Source organism: Heteronotia binoei, chromosome 17 (assembly GCF_032191835.1).
Source record: "Heteronotia binoei isolate CCM8104 ecotype False Entrance Well chromosome 17, APGP_CSIRO_Hbin_v1, whole genome shotgun sequence".
Lineage (NCBI taxonomy): Eukaryota > Metazoa > Chordata > Lepidosauria > Squamata > Gekkonidae > Heteronotia > Heteronotia binoei.
The window spans coordinates 33,480,785-33,488,088 of NC_083239.1; positions in this window are offsets into that span (position 1 = coordinate 33,480,785).

Consider the following 7,304-nt stretch of genomic DNA (forward strand, 5'->3'; position numbering starts at 1 on the left):
CATGTGCTGATTGGATGTCACCGTCACCTGATTCTGTTTGGTCAAAAACTATAATTGAGTCATAATTCTGTAAGGAATAAGTGTCATTAAGTCTTGGTGTTTTTTGGGTTTATCAGTTTTCTTAGCCTGTAAGTTCTTGCAGGCCTCTGGCTCAGCCTGCTAGAGGCAATATACTTGTTTGGACTGCAAACAAGTGGCTTTTGGCTGTTAAGATAACCATCTCTGGAAATCTCCCTAACTTGTTTCAGTTTCCTGGTGCCAAGTAGCTAAGCATGCCCTGGGTGGCTGATTGGTTCATAGGCTAAGGCAAGAATGACTGAAATGCCTTCTTCAGAGAGGAGAAAACCAGCTATTCCATCAACAGCTGAGAAGGATCTGTGTTGTTGATCCTCCCACAACATGGACCATCTGACACAAGATGGAGTCTTCTCTCTCAACCAAGCAAGAACTGTCTGACAGACCTGCACCCGATGAGCAAGCCAGCCCACTGTCAGTACATAGCAAGATAGCTTTCAGTCAGACGTAGCTCAACATTATTGTTTCTTTTCTCTGCTAGTGCTTGTGCCTTAGAACCTACCTACCGTGAACTCTTTGTAATTTGAGCAGCTTGCTAAAACTGAAGTATTTCCCCGTCTTTTGATGTCTGGAGTTACTTACTGAGCGTGTGCAGAAAACCTCAGAGGAGAACCTGGGAGGCAAAAACCCTCTGGTAATAGGCTTAGTACCCCCAGGGCTCCTGGCTGGCCCAGATGGCTGTGGTCCAGTGCCTGGGAGCAGGAGTAGGACTTTCTAGGATCATACACAGAAGGTCTAGATCCCTTGAGGCTCCTGGCTGACTTAGGTAGGGTTTCCAGGTCTTTACTGGAAAATCCCTGGAGACTTTGGGAACTATCTGGGATATGGCAGGGTTTGGAGAGGTGAGGGGCCTCAGCAGGATACACTGCCATAGAGTCCACCTTTCAAAGCAGCCATTTTCTCAATGGGAGCTGATTTCTGCCAGCTGGAGATCAGTTGTAAGGCAGGATCTCTCCAGGCCCCACCTAGAGGTTGGCATCCCTAGGCCCAAGTGGCTGTGGTTTGTTTGTTTGGCTCCTGTGTGACACAGAGTGTTGGACTGGATGGGCCATTGGCCTGATCCAACATGACTTCTCTTATGCTCTTATGTGGTTCAGCACATGGGAGCAGGAGTAGGGCTTTCCAGGACCATACATAGAAGGTCTAGAAGGCTTCTGGCTGGCCCAGGTGGCTGTGGTTCAGCACCTGGGAGCAAGGGTTGGGCTTTCTAGGACCATACAATAACACAGATGATTCACCAGAAGAAGCCTACTTCAGAAAAATCAGTGTTTTATGTTTAGTAGTCAGTGTTGTAGAAGGATTAACTATAAGATTCAAGGCTGTAAATCAACTGACTTGAAAATTTCTGTTTCTTGTGGAAACACCTCACCTTCTCTAAAAGTGATTTGAAAGGAAAAGATTTATATTTATCAAAACAGTATCCTGATGACCATCTACAAGGTTTTGCCCAAATTCAATCACAAGCCTCCTTAGGTTGATTCAAAGAAGCTTTTAATGATGAGGCTTGAAGCAAACATTAATGACATGCATAGCAAGATTGAGTCTTGCCAGACTAAATTGAATTGGCAGACCCTTGGCACTTATAGGTTACAGGATAACAGCTCCCCTTTTCCCATGCCCGCTAAAAGTCTTTTGAATTAGTATAAAGTTCTTCTCCCAGGCCTCAGTGTTACTTCCAGTCAAGTCATTTTTTAATTTTTTTTTAAAAAAAAATAAACTAGTAGGTTATTAATAAACAAAATTCTGCATTCTACAATCTACATTCAAATATCATAAAATAACCAAGCAACAATCTTATTACAGGTAATTACCACTAACATAATATTTCAGATAAAATGGTATAATATTTTAAAAGGTTCATGACTGCAATTATACTTTCAACTATAATCTACTTTCAGATAATTTAAAAATAAACCAGATCAGAGTAATAGGGATTGATAGGAAGTATATCATGTTCAACAAGGCAAGTAACTATTGGGAGCCACATTTGCACAAATGTATCACAGTATTTCCCAGGGTCAGTTGAGAAATATTGATTCAAGTCATTTTTACCCCACATCTCTCCCCAAAGCAGCTTACATTGTTCTCTCCTCCATTTTGTTTTCTCAACAACCTTGTGAGGTAGGTTAGGTGGAGAGTGTGTGACTGGCCAACAGTAGCTTCTGCAGAGAGATCATTTAGCAAATTCAAGCAGATTAAGCATTTTTAAAGTCTACAATGTCTCAAGAATATATTGTAGAATTGACCAGGCTAAGTATTGAATTCCTTTGGGCAACACCAGCACCTTGCAAGGAACAAGAGTTCCCTTGAAATGGACTAACTTTTTGTATGCATTTATGCAAGTGCTCTATTGTGAAGTCTGCATTGTACTTTGTCATATATAGATGGGATTTGTATCCTTTGTAGTGTTTCAGAAATTTACACTCACATTATTCTTTATTCTTCTTTAATATAATTTATTATACAGCTTGTGTTAACTGAGCATTGTGTTTTTTGTACTGGTCCTGATAAGTATTGAATCAAGCATTGTCATAACAATTAATTTTGATAACTATCATTAGAAATTTTTCACAAGGGGCAAGAAAAGCTCATTTTTAAGTAAATGCAAAGCCTTTAAAAAAAAAAAACTTTTTGACTTTATGTCTAAAATCATAGTGGCTAAAAAAAAAAGATGGCTAATGGGGAAAGGAACCCTGAAATATTTTTGCACCACTTCATAAAATTCCTCAGAGGTCCTGTTAATAGTCATGTACAGAACTGAGATGAACTGCCGGTGATTTGCACACAAAAGGGACTTCCTTGGGTCTTGACCTGCACGACTCCCTCCTCGAATTCCTCATTTTTTCAAGGAACTCTAAGGACCCCCATGTTAATACAGCAGGAGTATTCCAAGCAAATTTTTGGATCCCCTCTAATAGATCTATATCAAATGGGTCTATGCGACGTGACTTGCTGGGGGAGTACACTAGGGTTGCCAAGTCCAATTCAAGAAATATCTGGGGACTTTGGGGGTGGAGCCAGGAGACTTTGGGGGTGAAGCCAAGATCGAGGCTGTGACAAGCATCATTGAACTCCAAAGGGAGTTCTGGCCATCACATTTAAAGGGACGGCACACCTTTTCAATGCCTTCCTTCCATAGGAAATAATGAAGGATAGGGGCACCTTCTTTTGGGGCTCAAAGGATTGGACCCCCTGGTCCAATCATTTTGAAACTTGGGGGGTATTTTGGGGAGAGGCACTAGATGCTATACTGAAAAATTGGTGCATCTACCCCAGAAAACAGCCCCCTCAGAGCCCCAGATACCCGCGGATCAATTCTCCATGATTTTCTATGGGAATAAATCTCCACAGCGAATAACAGAGTTCCCAGAAGACATTCCCCTCCCCTCCCCCCACTTTCTGATGACCCTGAAGCGGGGGGAGGGCCTCCAAACCGGGGGATCCCCTGCCCCACCTGGGGATTGGCAACCCTAGAGTACACATTTAGTTCCAGATTAGGCAGTAGTGTTGTCGATTATGTTATTGTTTCTCCCAATCTGAGAAAACTTATTGTGAACTTTTTAGTGGGTGAGAGCTTGGACAGTGACCATTTTCCATTGATTACCTTACTAAAATTTGAGGCTGTTAGCCATTAATCTCTGGGTCCTGTCGATATGCCTGCCCCTCCAAGAGTCAAATGGACAGAGACAGTTCGAGAAAGCATTAACCTGTTGCTCCAAACAAATAAATTAATGAAATTAAATCAGCAACTTGCCAAAGCTGCAGACCCTTCCGAGGCCCTTCAAATTTCTAGCAATATAACTTCTGCTATAATTAACTTTTATAAACAGCAATTGACAGCTAAATCCAGTCCCCTTGTTCGGAAGACAGACCCATGGTATGATAAGGAATGCCAAAAACTGAAACGCCAGCTGCGTGCAGTATATCACACTTATCATAACAGCCTCACTGCTAATATCCCCCTGAGCTACTTCGAACTGAAAAATAAGCTTAAAGATACAGTGGCTCAAAAGAAAAGACAATTATCTATTAAGAACTGGGATTTACTTATTAGTTCATCTACTCCGTAAGCTTTTCTGGTCATTAGTTACTGGTGCTTCTGATGTGAAGCGCCACTGTTCTAGACATTCTATTCCTGCCGAGGTCTGGATAGACCATTTCCACCATTTTTTTTTGACCCTCTGACCATTGTATCTGATCAGCAAGAACAAATCCCCCCTCCGATCTATCTGAAGCAGTCCCTTTGTTCTTCTGGACATAAAATTTGTTCCCCTTTAGCATTTGGTTTCTTCCCAGATCATGGGATGCCTGCTGCCTACCTTTCCCAGATTACTTCACCCCAGTTATGCCGCTCTTTTATGTTAGCAAGACTCAATGTTCTACCCTCAGCGGTATTGTCTGGGAGGTTTGCCAACAGCCCTTATCAGGATAGAGTCTGCCCATGTAATGGAAGGCACCTTGAAATGGTCGCCCATTTCTTACTTTATTGTGATTTTTATGGGGAAGTGTGGGACTGCATAATCAAACCTATTCTGTCTAATTTTTATGGATTACCGGAAGCGAAGTTAGTTTTTTTTCTACTATCTGACCAATGTTCCCATATCACAAGCCTAGTTGCAAAGTACCTTTTGGCTGCCATAACAATCAGGGAGCAAAAGACTGGCTCCCCTTGTTGTTTGATTGGTTTTTATAGCTGAAACTCCATGTAAATTTGCTATGCTGTACTTTTTATTTCTATGCCAATAAAGGGATTTGGATTTGGACTTCCACGGTGGATGTTCATCTGGAGGAACACAGTGCTCACTATGAAGAGGATCGAGAGGAGGGAATATTACGTACTTTCTGAGGCAAATAGCACAGTGACATAAGGCAACTAATAACCACAGCCCTTGAAAGGAAGTTTGTCAACCAAACATTCAAACACAGATATACAGGACTCCTGAAAGGCACATAAGGATATATTTTCTAAAGAGCAATTTCTGGCACTCAACTTTGAATACCTTTTAACTTTGTATTACTTTCTGCTGTGTGGACCAAGACATTGTTGCTCAGTCATCTGATCATATAGGCAAGTCAAGAATTCCATATTTGACAGGATCTCGTTTCTTGGCAGGAGGAATTTGGCCAAGCTGGGCCTATAAGTGTGAAGATGCTATCCATGGCAAGGAACAATCGGGCATTCTTCAGTCCCATGGGAAGGCCACACTGATATCCTGCATCTTCTCCTGATAAACACAGTCAAAGTGTTCTTCTTGCTTTGGTGTCAGGTGATTCTTCCAGTCCTCACAGATTCCTGAAACAACATAACAGGGATCGGTGATCAGACGAATTTCTGTGTGTGTGGTGGTGGTGTGGTGTCGTTTCTTTTTTTCCCATGGGCACTTTTGTAATAGCACAATATGTGAAGCTCATTCTCCTTCTGGGATATTGATGACCTAGTGAGGCCAGACTGTATGAAAATTCACATGGACTTGTTCAGCAAAATCCAGCCTGAATGTTTGTCAAGGGCTGGAGAGATAGGAGAGAGACTGGAATTTAGACTTGCTCAACCATCCTTGGGTCCCGTCTAACCCAGCTCAGCAATGCCCTGCTCTTCCTCTTTGGTTGATTTCCAACTGTTGACCCTCAGCAAATATAACCCTGCTAGGATTATGTATATGGACAAGCTACTACATTCAGAGCTTACCAGATGTATATCTGCACACACACACATGCACACATGTGTACAAGTGCATGGATCACACAAGGGCACCACTTAGGAAGGACCATAAAGCTGCCTTCTCCTGTGTCACCCCATTGATCTGTCAAGGTCAGTATTAGCAGGCTGTCTAGGCTCTTGGGAGAAGCTCTTTCACATCACCTACTATTGATTCATTCGGTGGTGGAATTCTAGCAGGAGGTCCTTTGCATATTAGCCACACACCCCTGATGTAGCCAATCCTCTGAGAGCTTACAAAAAAGAGCCTTGTAATTACTTTGGAACACCCCTCCTCATCGATTGTTCCTTTAAAGCAGCGGTTAAGTGAGTTTGGAGGAGTATCCGGATTTAGATTGAACGTTGTTAAGACCAAAATTTTAACGAAAAATATGGACAAAAATCAAATTGAAGTATTAGAGCATCTCTCAGGGTTTAAGCATGAAAAGAAGATAAAGTACTTGGGAATCTATTTTACGAGTGATTTAAAGTCATTATATAGAGATAACTATGGGAAAGTATTGAAGGAAGTTCGTAAGGACTTAACCAACTGGAAAGATCTTCAAATCTCACTTTTAGGTAGAATTGCTACAATTAAAATGAATACTCTTCCGAGGGTTTTATTCCTGTTTCAAACAATTCCAATTACTCTACCTAAATCCTTTTTCCAGCAACTCAACTCCATGATTAAGACTTTTATCTGGCAAGGCAAAAAACCTAGAATCAAACTGAAAGTTTTACAAGATAGTAAACTAAGGGGTGGCCTAGCCCTACCAGATTGGAATTTGTATTACAAGGCTTCCTGTATTGCTTGGTTGAGAGTTTGGTGCAAGTTGGATAATAGAAAATTACTGGCTATTGAAGGGGCCGGCCTGGGTGAAGGCTGGCATAGCTATATGTGGTATCGTGCTCCGGTTAAAACTGGTCTTTTTTTTAGACATGAAATAAGAAGATCTCTGTACAAGGTTTGGAATGAAATTAAAGATCAATACACTTATACTCCCAAGTGGCTCTCTCCGATAGAAGCTCTGACTCATCCAAACTTGTATAATTGGGACAATTTACAAGATTACACTTATTTGTTGAATGACCAGAATGAACTGATTGAGGAGGAGCTTCCTAAGCTAAGTTGGTGGCTTCAGTGTCAAATTAAATCAAGATTTCGTAAGGACAAGGAAAAAGGCTTCACGAATACGCCGATGGAATTAGATCTTATTTTGGATTCCAAACAGAAGATAATTTCTAAAGTTTATGATTGGCTATTGCAAACTAAGATGCAAGATGAGGTGGTGAAAGAAGCATGGATACGTTGGTTGAAAGATTTTGGTTACAGCATAGATTTGGAGAATGGGAAAAATTATGGAAACAGAACCTAAAGTTGATTAAGCCAGCAGAATTGAAAGAAAACTTATATAAAATGGTATATAGATGGTACCTTACACCAGACAGGTTGGCTAGAATTTACCCCATGTATTCTGATAAATGTTGGAAATGTCATGAAGCTAAAGGGTCTCTGTTTCATATATGGTGGCAA